Below are 17,555 nucleotides of genomic sequence, written 5' to 3' on the forward strand. Positions count from 1 at the left end.
AAATTCCAAAGTGTGAATTTATGAACGGAAAACCATTCACTACACTAGACATTTTAGCAAGCGGAATTTCTGACTGAAATTTTACGACTGAATTTCTGTCGGAAATTCCGTAGTCTGAACCTAGCCTTACAGGAGACAACACCAGAGATTTTTGCTAGTATCCTCCTGTGTCTGCTTTTTCATGTTAATTTCTATATATTCCATTTAGTTCTTCTCCAATAGACTTTTAGTGTTGCTCGCGAATATTCGCAATGCAAATTTTATTCACGAATATCGCATATAGCACTATATATTCGCAATTACGAATATTCGTTTTTTTTTTTTTTATAATTTTTTTTTTCCACAGTACACATCACAGTGATCACCCCTCTCTACTTCCAGCTTGTGTGGTGTAAAGAAGGCGATAATGCTACTGTGTGAGACTGGCGTGCGAATTTTTCGCAAATGCCAAATATTGTATATGCAAATTTTCCCATATGCAAATTTTCACATATGCAAATTTTCGCATATGCGAAAATATGCTGCGAATATTACAAATATGCGAATTTAGCGAATATATGACGAATATTCGTCCATATATTCGTGAAATATCGCAAATTCGAATATGGCCTATGCCGCTCAACACTACTGCCCATCCCTACCCACATTTACTCTAGCAGTTACTTCTCAATATTACTTCCTCCAACCCAGGTATTGACATCCTCTACACCAGTGATCTTCAACCTGCGGACCTCCAGATGTTGCAAAACTACAACTCCCAGCATGCCCGGACAGCCGTTGGCTGTCCGGGCATGCTGGGAGTTGTAGTTTTGCAACATCTGGAGGTCCGCAGGTTGAAGACCACTGCTCTACACTATTGCCCTTACATTGGACATCTGAGTTTCACCCTCAGCTTCATTCCAGTGACTGCCTTTCCACATTAACCCTTCAAAGCCTGGGCTCGGGATACCTGATATCCACCCCACTATGCTACCACACCTGCCCATCTACGTTAACCCTCTCTAATCTTGGACACCAGAATTCTATTGATATCCCCCTCCCCAGCAGTAACTGTACTCCATGACCTTCCTCTCTCTGCTACGGCCATTAGGGCCATTAGATGGAAGCAAATATCATTCAAAGACGATCATTCCTCTACTGAAATGTATAAACAATCTTTCCAAAAACTTTATGGCCGGCATTTATCATTGTGTTTACCCTTTTTTTTTCATCTATATTTGGCGCTCTTTTGGCTCAAGTGTCCTTTTTTGCAAATTTTTTTTGCACCTTTTGGTTTACATATTTCACAGATTTTGGCAATACATATGATATGGACAGGTTTTATGAACTGCGCCTTTTTCTGAAAAGGCGCAAAAAAGGTGCAAAACCACCAAAAAGGTGCAAAACCGTCAAAAGCCTACACCAGCCCAGAATTAGCTTTTTGTTGTATGGGAAGAGTGACATTTTAGAAAATATGTACCTGCACAACATTTAGCAAATGCTCTGCTACCATTCAAAAAATGTGGTGCTCCTACACATTACCAGCACACACAAAAAGGTGTAGAAAAATGCTTCACTTACACCTACAATGATAAAAGCTTCACTTACACCTACAATGATTAATGCTTCACTTACACCTACAATGATAAATGCTTCACTTACACCTACAATGATAAATGTTTCACTTACACCTACAATGATAAATGCTTCACTTATACCTACAATGATAAATGCTTCACTTACACCTACAATGATAAATGCTTCACTTACACCTACAATGATAAATGCTTCACTTACACCTACAATCATAAATGCTTCACTTACACCTACAATCATAAATGCTTCACTTACACCTACAATGATGAATGCCCCCCCCCTATGTCATTAAAGTGGGTCATAATATACAATTTCATTGGCCAGTCATTCACAAGGTAACAAACGACATGATGTACTGATGAAAATGTATGATGAAAATGCTGAATCTTGCATGACATTTGTAGAGTGTCAGCTGCCGACATAAACCATCATTTGTATCTTGAGCATGGCCAGCTTCAAACCTCTCTATTGCTCCTAATTTTTCTCCCCACCACATACTCCACCAACTTACCCATGTTAACCTTTCCCACTTCTGGACACCGGAGAATGACTTTTAACCTCAGAAAAGCACAAAAGTCTTAACATAAGGTGTCTCCCTTCTCTGCAATCCTGTTGTTAGGCTCAGTCCACCTCTAGCCCCAGAAAGATACAGGAAGTTGAGCTGTGCTGTGTTCAGAAGAGATCCTAGTACATGTGAATGTAGGCAGATCCTACCTGTCTTCACACTGTGAACCTCTTATCTGTGACCACCCTCCTATCCCTGACCACCTATAAAGGTCTTGGCAGTTGTCCTTTTGATACTTTTGTGATGCAACCCCTTCCTTGCTGTAATCCCCCCTCCCTTTAGCTTGCAATAACTCCAACTCCCCAATGCCATATTTAGTAGTATAAATCATCCTCCAGCACTATTTTATGACACAGCCGAAAGAAGTAAGCCAGAGAAGTATGGGTAAGGAGGCCCAGGTATAAGTCATGAACTGCCCCCTCATGCCTTGTACTTGGTGTAACACGTTGGGCAGATTAAAATACACCAGAATTCTCTTGCAATGTACCTAGTGTTGCTCCAGATTTATCTATTTGAAATCATGACTAGCGGAATCATAAAGTGTACCAAATTTACTAGAGATTTTTTTTAACGTAGTATTGTGATGTAAGGGTCATTGCTAGATTTACTGCCTGTAACAAGAGCTCTTAATTAACCTCTTAATGACCATTGATCTGCCCTTTTATCGATGGTCTGTAAGGGTTCTTATTCTAGCCTGGCATGTTTTTATAGTGGGGGTAGAATAAGGTGCTACAGGTCTCCAATGTAGGGATCGCGGGAGCTTGTCTGTCGGCATAACAGTTGGGCTTCAGCTGTAACTACCAGGTGTAAAAAAAATACGGCTCTCAGCTCCTTGACTTCTCCATGACCGCGACATGTAAATAGTCTGTGCACCATGTTCGACCCATATGCTTCCTAGAAAAGTAGTAAAACATAATATAAATTGGGTATTGCTGTAATTGTACTGACCCGCAAAATAAACCTATAAAGTTAAAATTCAAAATGCAAAAAAAAACATAATGACAAAATGTAATTTTTTTCAATTAACCATAAAAAACTGTTAATAAAATGAACCCCTTAAGGACAGAGCCCATTTTGCCGTTAAGGACACAGCCAATTTTTATTTTTGCATTTTAGTTTTTTCCTCCTCGTCTTTTTAGTTTAGGGTCCTCATACAGTGACATATACAGAAATATAAGAAAGTGGACAATACTTTTCTAATAAAATAAGTTTGCCCTTTTTTAAAAATAATACAATAATAAAAAAAGGAAACATGGGTCATGTTTTAATCATATTGACCCACAGAACAAAGTGGTTTAAATAATTTTTATTGGATTTTTTTTGAGAAATTTACAACAAAGGAAAGATTGGCCAAAGAAAACAACGTGGCCAAGGAACAATACATAAGAAATATAACACAGTTATATAAATATTACTAAAGCGATCACTCAGCTGTATGTAGAAATATTAATTTGCAGAATCATGTCTTTGGATGTTGCGGATATTATAGACATATCCGGTAGATCCATTATAGGTCAGTATTTTATAGTCATTATAGGTCAGTATTTTATAGTCATTATAGGTCAGTATTTTATAGTCATTATAGGTCAGTATTTTATAGTCATTATAGGTCAGTATTTTATAGTCATTATAGGTCAGAATTTTATAGTCATACCTATAACAGAATAAAGTGAACATGTCAGTGTGACCGTAAAGTGCACTTCTTAAAAGAAAACCCTTCAAAGTTAGCAAAATTGTGTTTTTAGTTTAAATTTCCTGCCACAAATAATAATTTTTCATTGTGCCATACATTTTATAGTAAAATAAAAAGCCGCACAAAAAAAACAAGCCCTTAAACATTATGGTTCTTAGCCTAGGTTTCCACTTGGGTTTCTTTTCTGGCAGTTTTTGGATATCCACCACTGCAGTTTTTGAGCCAAACTCAGAAGTGGATCCATAAGGGAGGAGAAGTATAAGTCCTTCCTTTATATGTCCTATTCCTTTTGAATACACTTCTAGTTTTGGCTCAAAAACTGCAGTGGTGGATATCCAAAAACTGCCAGAAAAAAAAACAAGTGGAAACCTAGCCTAAGAACCATAATGTTTAAGGGCTTGGTTTTTTTGTGCGGCTTTGTAATGACACCTTTTATTTTACTATAAAATGTATGGCACAAAGAAAAATTATTATTTGTGGTAGGAAATTTAAACTAAAAACACAATTTTGCTAACTTTGAAGGGTTTCCTTTTAAGAAGTGCACTTTACGGTCACACTGACATGTTCACTTTATTCTATGATTAAAACATGACCCATGTTTCCTTTTTTATTATTGTATTATTTTAAAAAAAGGGCAAACTTATTTTATTACAAAAGTATGTTCAAAATTGTCCTCTTCTAAAACGTTCTTATTTTTCTGTATATGTCACTGTATGAGGACAAATTTTTTGCATCCTAATCTGTAGTCACATTCAACCCCTTAAGGACGCAGGGTTTTTCCGTTTTTGCATTTTCAATTTTTCCTCATCACCTTCTAAAAATCATAACACTTTCAATTTTGCACATAAAATTCCATTTGATGGCTTATTTTTTGTACCACCAATTCTACTTTGCAGTGACATTAGTCATTTTACCCAAAAATCCACGGCGAAACGGAAAAAAAATTCATTGTGCGACAAAATTGAAGAAAAAATGTAATTTTGTAAATTTGGGGGCGTCCGTTTCTACAAAGTGCATTTTTCAGTAAAAATAATACCTTATCTTTATTCTGTAGGTCCATACGATTAAAATGATCCCCTATTTATAACGGTTGGATATTGTCGTACTTTCGGAAAAAAATCATAACTACGTGCAGGAAAATTATGTTAAAAATTCTCATCTTCTAATCCCTATAACTTTTTTTTTTTTCCGCGTATGGGCCAGTATGAGGGCTCATTTTTCACGGCGTGTTCGGAAGTTGATCGGACCTTTTGATAGCTTTTTATTCATTTTTTCATTATGTAAAAAGTGACCAAAAATACGCTATTTTGGACTTTGGAATTTTTTGCGCGTACGCCATTGACCGTGCGGTTTAATTAACAATATATTTTTATAGTTCGGACATTTCCGCACGCGGCAATACCACATATGTTTATTTTTATTTACACAGTTTTTTTTTCATGGGGAAACGGGGGTGATTCAAACTTTTATTATGGAAGGGGTTAAATGACCTTTGTTAACTTTTTTTTTGCACTTTTTTTTGGGCAGTGCATAGGGAGCTATAGCACTGCACACACTGATCTCTTATGCTGATCCTTGCAAAGCCATAGCTTTGCATGGATCAGCGAGATCGGGGCTCAAATGCTCAAGCCTGCAGCTCAGGCTTGGTGCAATCAAACCCAGATCGGACGCGGCGGAGCAAGGTAAGGGGGTCTCCGCTCCCGTCCTAGCTGATCGGGACATCGCGATTTTATTGCAATATCCCGATCAGCCCGACTGAGCTGCCGGGAAGCGTTTACTTTCACTTTCAGATGCAGCGGTCAACTTTGATAACCGCGTCTGAATGGTTAATAGCGTTTGGCACAACGATCGATGCCGCGCGCTATTAGCCCAGGCTCCCGGCTATGAATAGCAGCCGGGACCGAACCTGTGCGATGCGGGTCATGGTGTGACCCCGTTTTAAACATCGGGATTGGGCATAGGGCGTACAGGTACGCCCTACGTCCGTAACAGGTTAAAGTCACATTTAATTAATGATACAGCTTCTACAGCACTACAGGAACACAGACCTAGAAGTTCTATAAAATGAGAAAATAATATTGTAATTTTCTGTCATCATAATTACAATAGCTGGGCTGTCAGAGGGACCCTAACCAGCTGATGGAGAGCTTTTAAGCAGACCGTGCAAAGTGGTGGGGACTGCACCATTAGCCTGCTCATTTACCAGGGACAGGTAGGAAGGGGCCAGCAACAAACAATTCCTGTGACCATCCTGATGGGTACTCATGGTGATCAAGTGAGAAGGACTTGAATCAAACAGATCCTGATAATGGTATTCAGTGCTAATGTGGGGGATCCAGAGGTCAGAATGGACATAAATACACATTAATTCCAAATACGGAATGGAAAGGACATTAACTTACAGTGAGCAATCCTAAAAAAATGAATTGTTCACTGTGGAAAGGACAAAGTCGATCCTGGTCCATGCTTATATTTTTACAGGAAAATTTTAAGGGCTCTTACACCAGTTAATTTTAGTTATCTAATGTAAATCATAGGGTTGGATGAACACTGGACATTTTTGAGACAAATTGCTTTGGTTTTTAATGAAGTTTACACAGGTGACACGGGAGAAACATGTGTCCTACTTGTAAAAGCTATATTGCTATTAACTGCAGCAATGTACAGTAAAAAGCATACATTTTGCAATGCATTTTCCCTGGACCTTTAAAACACAATAAAAAACCCTGAAAGGGGTTATCCAGGAAATAACTTTTTTTTTATATATCAACTGGCAGATTTGTAAATCTATATTTATAAACAGATTTGTAAATTACTTCTATTAAAAAACCTTAATCCTTTCAGTACTTATGAGCTTCTGAAGTTAAGGTTGTTCTTTTCTGTCTAAGTGCTCTCTGTACACCTGTCTCGGGAACCGCCAAGTTTAGAAGCAAATCCCCATAGCAAAACTCTTCTAAACTGGGTGGTTCCCGAGACACGTGTCATCAGAGAGCACTTAGACAGAAAAGAACAACCTTAACTTCAGAAGCTCATAAGTAATGAAAGGATTAAGATTTTTTAATAGAAGTAATTTACAAATCTGTTTAACTTTCTGGAGCCAGTTGATATATAGAAAAAAAAAGTGTTTTCCTGGATAACCCCTCTAACCTGTTAAGGACCCAGGGCGTACCTGTACACCCTGAGTTCGCTCCCGATCTATAACGTGGTCATAGCGGGTCGGGCCCGGTCTCTAACAACGGCCAGGACCCGTGGCTAATAGCGCGTGGCATTGATCGCTATTAACCCTTTAAAATGAAAGTGAAACCATGCCGGTTAGCTCAGGGAGCTGTTCAGGATAGCCGCGGCATCTCGAACAGCTTAGAGGACAGCGGGAGGGCCCCTACCTGCCTCCTCGCTGTCCGATCGCCGAATGACTGCTCAGTGCCTGAGATCCAGGCATGAGCAGTCAAGCAGCAGAATCATCGATCACTGGTTTCCTATGAGAAACCATTGATCAATGTAAAAGACCAGTGTGTGCAGTGTTATAGGTCCCTATGGGAGCTATAATACTGCAAAAAAAAAGTGAATAAAGATCATTTAACCCCTTCTCTATTAAAAGTTTGAATCACCCCCCTTTTCCCATAAAAAAAAACCAGTGTAAATAAAAATAAACATATGTGGTATTGCCGCGTGCAGAAATGTCCGAATTATAAAAATATATTGTTAATTAAACCGCACGGTCAATGGCGTGCGCGCAAAAAAAATCCAAAGTCCAAATTAGTGCATTTTTGGTCACTTTTTATATAAAGAAAAAATGAATAAAAATTATCAATAAGCCCTATCAATGCAAAAATGGTACCGCTAAAAACTTCAGATCACGGGGCAAAAAATGAGCCCTCATACCGCCCCATACACGGAAAAATAAAAAAGTTATAGGGGTCAGAAGATGACAATTTTAAACGTATAAATTTTCCTGCATGTAGTTATGATTTTTTTCCAGAATTACAACAAAATCAAACCTATATAAGTAGGGGATCATTTTAATCGTATGGACCTACAGAATAAAGAGAAAGTGTCATTTTTACCGAAAAATGTACTACGCAGAAACAGAAGCCCCCAAAAGTTACAAAATTGCGTTTAAAAAAAAAAAATTTCTCACATTTATTTTTTTTTCCATTTCGCCGTAGATTTTTGGGTAAAATGACTGAACTCATTATAAAGTAGAATTGGTGGCGCAAGAAATAAGCCAGCCTATGGATTTTTAGGTGAAAAATTGAAAGAGTTCTGATTTTTTAAAGGTAAGGAGGAAAAAACGAAAATGCAAAAACGGAAAAACCCCCAGTCCATAAGGGGTTAAAGCCTCTAATAATTGATAAATCGATTTTGTATCAGTCATTCAAAGTTTTTTTTAATTCTAGATGTGGAAACAGAAGCATTCACAGCAAATGCAACTTTAATAACAACTATGAACAACAATCACAATATGATGACAAAATGACAAGACTGTGTGTAAACTTTGTTTTGGTGTGATGTGTTGTAGCCTATCAGAACAATTGGGTACGTTCACACATACCGGATCCGCTGCATATTTTTGCTACATATTTTCTGCAGCTGATTTTGCTACCCATTTGCTACCCGTATTTTTCGCCCTATAAGGCGCACCGGCGTATATAGGTGCAAAATCTAAAAAAAATAAAGATTCTGAACCCAACAGTGGTCTTCAACCTGCGGACCTCCAGATGTTGCAAAACTACAACTCCCAGCATGTCCGGACAGCCAACGGCTGTCCGGACATGCTGGGAGTTGTAGTTTTGCAACATCTGGAGGTCCGCAGGTTGAAGACCACTGGTATAGGAGGTAATACTTACCTGTCCCCACCACTCCGGACCCCTCACCGCTGCCCTGGATGTCGCTCCATCGCTGTCGCCGCGTCCCCGTGGTGTCCCTGACTCTCCGGACGTCTTCTTCCCCGGGATCCACGCTCTCCGTCGCCGTCATCCCGTCGCTACGCACGCCGTTCTTACAAAAATTTAGTGTACAGAAATTTCTATGGCTTTCCCACAGACCTGAAAGATTTATGATTGTGTTATTCTTCTTGTGATCCTAGTGAGATCCTACGCGTAATCCCTTAACTCAGTCTAATCCGTGATGTAGTAAATCTTTCCTCTGTCCACCGCCCTCTCTCCTCTACATACAGCGTAGTCCACCTGCTCGGAGACCACCTTGTCACTCCGTCATCTCTCATGTCCTACATTCCGTGTACCGTGTCGCGTTTCAGTCTTAATTCTTGCTATATATTCCAGTTGCATTGGCAGTCTCAGTGTATCTAGAAGACAGAGGTGATATCCTCTCACCATCAACACACACTTCAGTGTCAGCCTCATTTACTTTACTGCACTGTCCATTCTTCTCGTCACATCTTTGTTACATATTATGTAGCGCCTCCTAAAGGCCTGACATGGAATTAGAGCAGCCTGGATGAAGCTTCTGAATACGATATGTACAGTGATCCCTCAACTTACAATGGCCTCAACATACAATAGTTTCAACATACAATGGTCTTTTCTGGACCATTGTAAGTTGAAACCAGACTCAACATACAATGTTATGGACAGTCCAGATCTGTGAAATGTGTCAATGGCCGGAAGATGTGACCAATCAGAATGGGCATTCACTGGAAAACACCTGAAGCGTATGCACTGACTGATGTCTGGTAGCACCCCATACAGTACAGGGAGGTATTACATGTTCTGTACACTTTACCTGTATTACTGAAGTGCATGCACTGACTGGTGTCTGGTAGCTCCCCCTACAGTACAGGGAGGTATTACATGTTCTGTACTCTTTACCTGTATTACTGAAGTGTATGCACTGACTGGTGTCTGGTAGCGCCCCCTACAGTACAGGGAGGTATTACATGTTCTGTACACTTTACCTGTACCAGGGTTACATGATCATAGAGATGATTGGAGGGAGGAAATAGAGAGGACTGTGCAGCTGTAACTGTATCACCACACAGTTCTCTCTATGATCATAGAGATGAGTGCAGGGAGGGGATAGAGAGGACTGTATAGCTGTAACTGTATGGCCACACAGTTCTCTCTATGATCATAAAGATAAGTGCAAGGAGGGGATAGAGAGGACTGTGCAGCTGTAACTGTAAGACCACTCAGTTCTCTACATGATCATAGAGATGAGTGCAGGGAGGGGATAGAGAGGACTATGTAGCTGTAACTGTATGACCACACAGTTCTCTCTATGATCATAAAGATAAGTGCAAGGAGGGGATAGAGAGGACTGTGCAGCTGTAACTGTATGGACACACAGTTCTCTGATCATAGAGATATATGATGGGAGAAAATAGAGAGGACTGTGCAGCTGTAGCTTGGTCACACAGTTGTCTCTATTAATCATAGAGATGAGTGCAGGGTAGGGAAGGAGAGGACTGTGCAGCTGTGACTGTATAACCACACATATCTCACTATGCTCATAGAGATGAGTGCAGGGAGGGGATAGAGAAGATTGTGTAGCTGTAACTGTATCACCACACAGTTCTCTCTATGATCATAAAGATAAGTGCAGGGAGGGGATAGAGAGGACTGTGCAGCTGTAACTGTAAGGATACACAATTCCTTCTATGCTCTGCCTGCTCATTAAGTGGAAAGTCAGTGCTAATGTTATAGCAACTGCAACCAATAGCTATACTACTGGGGACCCCAGGATCGCTTGATGAGATAATGTGTATCCCAAGTGTTATATATTACATCAGTAATAGTTTTATTTTTCCTATAAGAAGTGATTTGAAAATAAAGTGAGGCAACTATTATAACCATACTTAAGGATGGTCCCTAGGCTTATTTTACTTCCTAAATAATATACAAATCACAGCTGAGACACATCGATGTTTAAAAGCCGAACATTCATTCTGCTTCATAAAACATCCCTCACACATAAATAAAAATTATTATCATTATCGTGGATGCTTTTCCAGTTTAGGTAGAAGAAAATAAAATCCGGAATCATCAATTGATAAACTATAATTATTGCTTATTTCGTCTTTGACATCACCTGAGTTCTTTGAGGCCCGGACTTCACTAAGGATAAAGCAATATTCTACACCAAGCTGCTCGTAGGGCGGTGACAGATCAGCGCCCGCTAAATCACTGCCACTTTGGACAGTTGTCAACAAAAGCCGTATTTCTTAAATGACTGAGAGACAGGTAGGAAAACACTTGTGTGATCAGTCGCTGCCATTACTATAGTGTGACTGAGGATCGTCAGTGAGCGCTACAGTCACAAGGTTACATTGTATCTCTGCTTATCTAAGCATTGTTTGCATTTATGGAATTCAACACCACTTGACTCAGCATCCTAAACATATCTGTCAGATGTTCCCTGCGGACACGCACCCTGAGTGCAGGACATGCCATAGAGTCATAATAGCTTTAGGAGTAGTGTTGAGCACGGAGATTCGAAATGCGAATGTTTACTGCGAATATCGTCACTTCGCAATTTCGTGAATATTTAGAATATAGTGATATATATTTGTAATGACGAATGTATATATATATATTTTTTTTTTTATGTGAATTTATGCAAATATTTATGTGAATTTATGCAACTATTTATGCAAATTAAAATATTTATGCCAATATCGGCACTTCCAGACTGGACACTGATCCCTCCCTTCTTTTAGGTGAAAGATATAATTGCGTATACGCGCACTATGCGAATTTCATTACACATTTTCGCATGAAAAAAAAAGAGAACAAACATAGCGAATACATAGCGCAAATTTTGCAAACATAGGACGAATATTTGTCCATATATTCGTGAATTTATGGACAGGCTCATCACTATTTAGGAGCCCTTTAATATGGAATTTGCGTGATTCCAGTCCTGATGTCCTTTATAATTTATCACATAAAGTTGTGGCTATCAATTAATGTTATATGTAATTAACTTGGCAGAAAAAAAGTCAGGTCAGTTTTTCTTGCTATCTGATACAGATTGAAGTAATAATTCGTTTTTTTCAATAGATTGGGGGTTCATGTTGATTTGATTTATTTTACGAAGTTTCCGGGAATCATGTTAATGAATGCAGATCTATGACTGTACTTAGTTTAGCTTGTTGGGTAACAACTCAGGTCCCACGTGGCATTGTGTCCTGTGGATGAATCTGGTGCAGACTGTGCTGGGGGAGAAACTGGAGCATCATCACTCGTATGATGTGTCATAGTGTTATTTATGGCATCACTTCTGCTAGGAGATAGGAGTGATCTGAAAATAAAGCTTGTCAACTATTTCCTACATCGTCCTAGAGTTTCCCATACACGTTAGACATATCCTGGTTGGAGCCACCGATTTAGCATGACCTACCTTTCATTTATTGTATTTGGGTGTGGCAGATGTCGGGGGATAGAAGCATCCGGTATGTTGGATTTTACCATGCCCAATCTATTGTTTTCACAGGAAAGGTATCTGCCAGTGTACCCTGGAGAGAGAAGGATCAGGCAGTGTATCCTGGAAAGAGAGGGATCAGGCAGTGTACCCTGGAAAGAGAGGGATCGGGCAGTGTACCCTGAAAAGAGAGGGATCGGGCAGTGTACCCTGGAAAGAGAGGGATCGGGCAGTGTACCCTGGAGAGAGAAGGATCAGGCAGTGTATCCTGGAAAGAGAGGGATCGGGCAGTGTACCCTGGAGAGAGAAGGATCGGGCAGTGTACCCTGGAGAGAGAAGGATCAGGCAGTGTACCCTGGAGACAGAAGGATCAGGCAGTGTACCCTGGAAAGAGAGGGATCGGGCAGTGTACCCTGAAAAGAGAGGGATCGAACAGTGTACCCTGGAAAGAGAGGGATCAGGCAGTGTACCCTGGAGAGAGAAGGATCAGGCAGTGTACCCTGGAAAGAGAGGGATCGGGCAGTGTACCCTGGAAAGAGAGGGATCGGGCAGTGTACCCTGGAAAGAGAGGGATCGGGCAGTCTACCCTGAAAAGAGAGGGATCGGGCAGTGTACCCTGGAAAGAGAGGGATCAGGCAGTGTACCCTGGAAAGAGAGGGATCAGGCGGTGTACCCTGGAAAGAGAGGGATCGGGCAGTGTACCCTGGAAAAAGAGGGATCGGACAGTGTACCCTGGAAAGAGAGGGATCGGGCAGTGTACCCTGGAAAGAGAGGGATCAGGCAGTGTACCCTGGAAAGAGAGGGATCGGGCAGTGTACCCTGGAAAAAGAGGGATCGGACAGTGTACCCTGGAAAGAGAGGGATCGGGCAGTGTACCCTGGAAAGAGAGGGATCGGGCAGTGTACTCTGGAAAAAGAGGGATGGGGCAGTGTACTCTGGAAAGAGAGGGATCAGGCAGTGTACACTGGAAAGAGAGGGATCAGGCAGTGTACCCTGGAAAGAGAGGGATCGGGCAGTGTACCCTGGAAAGAGAGGGATGGGGCAGTGTACTCTGGAAAGAGAGGGATCGGGCAGTGTACCCTGGAAAGAGAGGGATCGGGCAGTGTACCCTGGAAAGAGAGGAATCAGGCAGTGTACCCTGGAAAGAGAGGGATCGGACAGTGTACCCTGGAAAGAGAGGGATCGGGCAGTGTACCCTGGAAAGAGAGGGATCGGGCAGTGTACCCTGGAAAAAGAGGGATCGGACAGTGTACTCTGGAAAGAGAGGGATCAGGCAGTGTACACTGGAAAGAGAGGGATCAGGCAGTGTACCCTGGAAAGAGAGGGATCAGGCAGTGTACCCTGGAAAGAGAGGGATCGAGCAGTGTACTCTGGAAAGAGAGGGATCGGACAGTGTACCCTGGAAAGAGAGGGATCGAGCAGTGTACTCTGGAAAGAGAGGGATCGGACAGTGTACCCTGGAAAGAGAGGGATCGGGCAGTGTACCCTGGAAAGAGAAGGATTGGGCAGTGTACCCTGGAATAAGAGGGATCAGGCAGTGTACCCTGGAAAGAGAGGGATCGGGCAGTGTACCCTGGAAAGAGAGGGATCGGGCAGTCTACCCTGAAAAGAGAGGGATCGGGCAGTGTACCCTGGAAAGAGAGGGATCAGGCAGTGTACCCTGGAAAGAGAGGGATCAGGCGGTGTACCCTGGAAAGAGAGGGATCGGGCAGTGTACCCTGGAAAAAGAGGGATCGGACAGTGTACCCTGGAAAGAGAGGGATCGGGCAGTGTACCCTGGAAAGAGAGGGATCAGGCAGTGTACCCTGGAAAGAGAGGGATCGGGCAGTGTACCCTGGAAAAAGAGGGATCGGACAGTGTACCCTGGAAAGAGAGGGATCGGGCAGTGTACCCTGGAAAGAGAGGGATCGGGCAGTGTACTCTGGAAAAAGAGGGATGGGGCAGTGTACTCTGGAAAGAGAGGGATCAGGCAGTGTACACTGGAAAGAGAGGGATCAGGCAGTGTACCCTGGAAAGAGAGGGATCGGGCAGTGTACCCTGGAAAGAGAGGGATGGGGCAGTGTACTCTGGAAAGAGAGGGATCGGGCAGTGTACCCTGGAAAGAGAGGGATCGGGCAGTGTACCCTGGAAAGAGAGGAATCAGGCAGTGTACCCTGGAAAGAGAGGGATCGGACAGTGTACCCTGGAAAGAGAGGGATTGGGCAGTGTACCCTGGAAAAAGAGGGATCGGACAGTGTACCCTGGAAAGAGAGGGATCGGGCAGTGTACCCTGGAAAGAGAGGGATCGGGCAGTGTACCCTGGAAAAAGAGGGATTGGACAGTGTACTCTGGAAAGAGAGGGATCAGGCAGTGTACACTGGAAAGAGAGGGATCAGGCAGTGTACCCTGGAAAGAGAGGGATCAGGCAGTGTACCCTGGAAAGAGAGGGATCGGGCAGTGTACTCTGGAAAGAGAGGGATCGGACAGTGTACCCTGGAAAGAGAGGGATCGAGCAGTGTACTCTGGAAAGAGAGGGATCGGACAGTGTACCCTGGAAAGAGAGGGATCGGGCAGTGTACCCTGGAAAGAGAAGGATTGGGCAGTGTACCCTGGAATAAGAGGGATCAGGCAGTGTACCCTGGAAAGAGAGGGATCGGGTAGTGTACACTGGAAAGAGAGGGATCGGGCAGTAAGATTTCAGCATTCTCAATCCTTTTGTTTTTTAGCAGAGATAAGCTTCTCCTTATATATGGACACTTGGCTAAATGTGAATATGTATAGGGAGGGTGTCGGGATAGATAGCTGTCAGCCGCACAAGCATTCTGCTATTTTGCGCTGGTTTTACGTTGTGTTTTTTCATCCTGTTGAAATGTGCTGTTTTTTATTTGAAGGTTAGAAATAGGGCATCTTTCAAACAGGATACAACATGATGGCTATGCTGTGACCATTAACTTCTATTAGACAAAAAACAGAACACTTCAACAGAATGCAAAAATGTGATGTGAAACCTGCCTAAGACTGGGTTCACATCAGTGCTTTTCCTCTCCGTTGCTCAACTCCATTATAGAAATGAGCAACGGAGATGAAAAAAGAAGGTAGCGCATCCCATTCATGTCAATGGGCTTTTTTAAATCTACGCTGTTATTGTCCGCTGAATTGAATTTGCTTTACTTTTAAGCAGAGAAGAGACAAGTATGGAGTTTTTTTTTTCCATCATAAATAACGGATGTAATAAGGGATGTAGTAATTTAACATTGAGGTCTATGGTGACACAAGTCATTCTGTTATAGTCCATTATTTTTATCTGTTATTTCATCCGTTATTACTACTGAGCATGCTTGGAATAAGAAAAAGGAAATGGTTATAAAATAATGGACATTAACGGAGATAAACTGATGTTTTAACAGATAATAATGGATGTTAATGGTTCGTTCTTTTATATGCAGGTTTTACAAAATCTCTTTCCATTTTACTTCTGTTAACATCAGTTTCATATCCATTATGAGTGACCTCAGTTATGTGTCAATAACGAACATTTCATAACGGATTTGAACAAGCCTAATGTGTATGGTTAACTAAGATTTATGGGAAGACAATGAATGTTAACCCCTTAATAACCATGGACGTGTATACACAGCCATGTGCCGTAATGGTGGTATGACGCGGGCTCCCGACTCGAGCCCGCGTCATACCGCGCGGCCCCCAGCTGATTCCTGTAGCTGGGAGTCGGCTTTAATAGCTGTCATGCGGTGAACGTGCCGGCCGGCTATTAACCCTTTAGATCGCTGCTGTCAAAGCTGACAGCAGTGTCTAAAGGTGCCTCTATCCCATCCCTGGTGGTCCAGTGGGGTGGATCGATAGCGCGGGGGGGGGGGGGGGGTCGGTGATCCACTGTGGAGGTAGCCTGAGGGCTTACCTCTGCTTCCACGGCGGCTCCTGCGCTCTGAATGATAAAGCATGGCAGGACCAGGAATCGAGCACAGAGCACACAGATCAATATGATACAAAAAATGATTCCTCCTAAAAGTCTCCGAAGGGGACTAAAAGGGTAAAAAAAAAAAAGTTCAAAAAAAGTTCAAAAACACACACATTAACCCCTTCCTTATTAAAAGTTTAAATCACCCCCCTTTTCCAAAATTCCATATAAAAAATATATAAACATGGTATCAGCACATGCGTAAATGTCCGAACTATAAAAATATATTGTATATTAAACCTCAGGGTCAATGGCGTATGCGGAAAAAAAATCAAAAGTCCAAAATAGCGTATTTTTGGTCACTTTTTATACCATAAAAAAAGGAATAAAAAGCGATCAAAAAGTCAAAACAAAACAAAAATGGTACTGATTAAAACTTCAGATCACAGCGCAAAAAGTGAGCCCTCATACTGCCCCATACGTGGAAAAAAAAATGTTATAGGAGTCAGAAGATCACAATTTTAAATGTATTAATTTTCCTGGGAGTAGTCAGGATTTTTTCCAAAAGTACAACAAAATCAAACCTATATAAGTAAGGTATCATTTTAATCATATGGACCTACAGAATAAAGATAAGGTGTCATTTTTACCGAAAAATTTACTGAAACAGAAGGCCCCAAAATTTACAAAATGGTGTTTTTTCTTTTGGGGTCAAATGACTGATTTCATTGCAAAGTAGAATTGGTGGCGCAAAAGATAAGCCATAATATGGATATTTAGGTGCAAAATTGAATGGGTTATGATTTTTAAAAGGTAAGGAGGAAAAAACGAAAGTGCAAAAGCAGAAAAACGCTGAGTCCTTAAGGGGTTAAAGATGTATTTATGTCACCCTAGCTTCCGACTTCTTGGTTATTATGGTAAATGAATAGGTGAATGTCCATTGCTGGAAAATGATCATTGACATAAAAATTCCCTGCAAATATGCTGCATATGCGTTATGTGTGACCCTACCCTAAGTAGCATTCACCCAGGGGTTTACCCAAGGGTTTCCCGCTGCAGGTTTGAGCCGTGGCAAGTGTTTTGTGGCAGAATTTCCACATTTTTACCTGAGTGGGGCATGCTGCGGAGAATCCGCCACCTGCCGCCACCTCAACCTGGGTAATTCACCCATTTAATCATACCCTTAGATTATATTCACATGTACTGTGTTTGCTGCAGATTTTATGCTGTGTTCATTCATTTAGTTACCTTGATCTCAGCAGCGTAAAATCTGCATCAGATCTTGTACCTGTGAATGTACCCTAGAGAGATACATTCACATGCTCTGCGTTTGCTCCAGATTTCATGTGTGAATGTACTCTTAAAGGGGTACTCCGGCACTTAGACATCTTATCCCCTATGCAAAGGATAGGGAATAAGATGCCTGATCGTGTACGCCGCACCCCGTT

This window comes from Hyla sarda, chromosome 7 (assembly GCF_029499605.1).
Source record: "Hyla sarda isolate aHylSar1 chromosome 7, aHylSar1.hap1, whole genome shotgun sequence".
NCBI lineage: Eukaryota > Metazoa > Chordata > Amphibia > Anura > Hylidae > Hyla > Hyla sarda.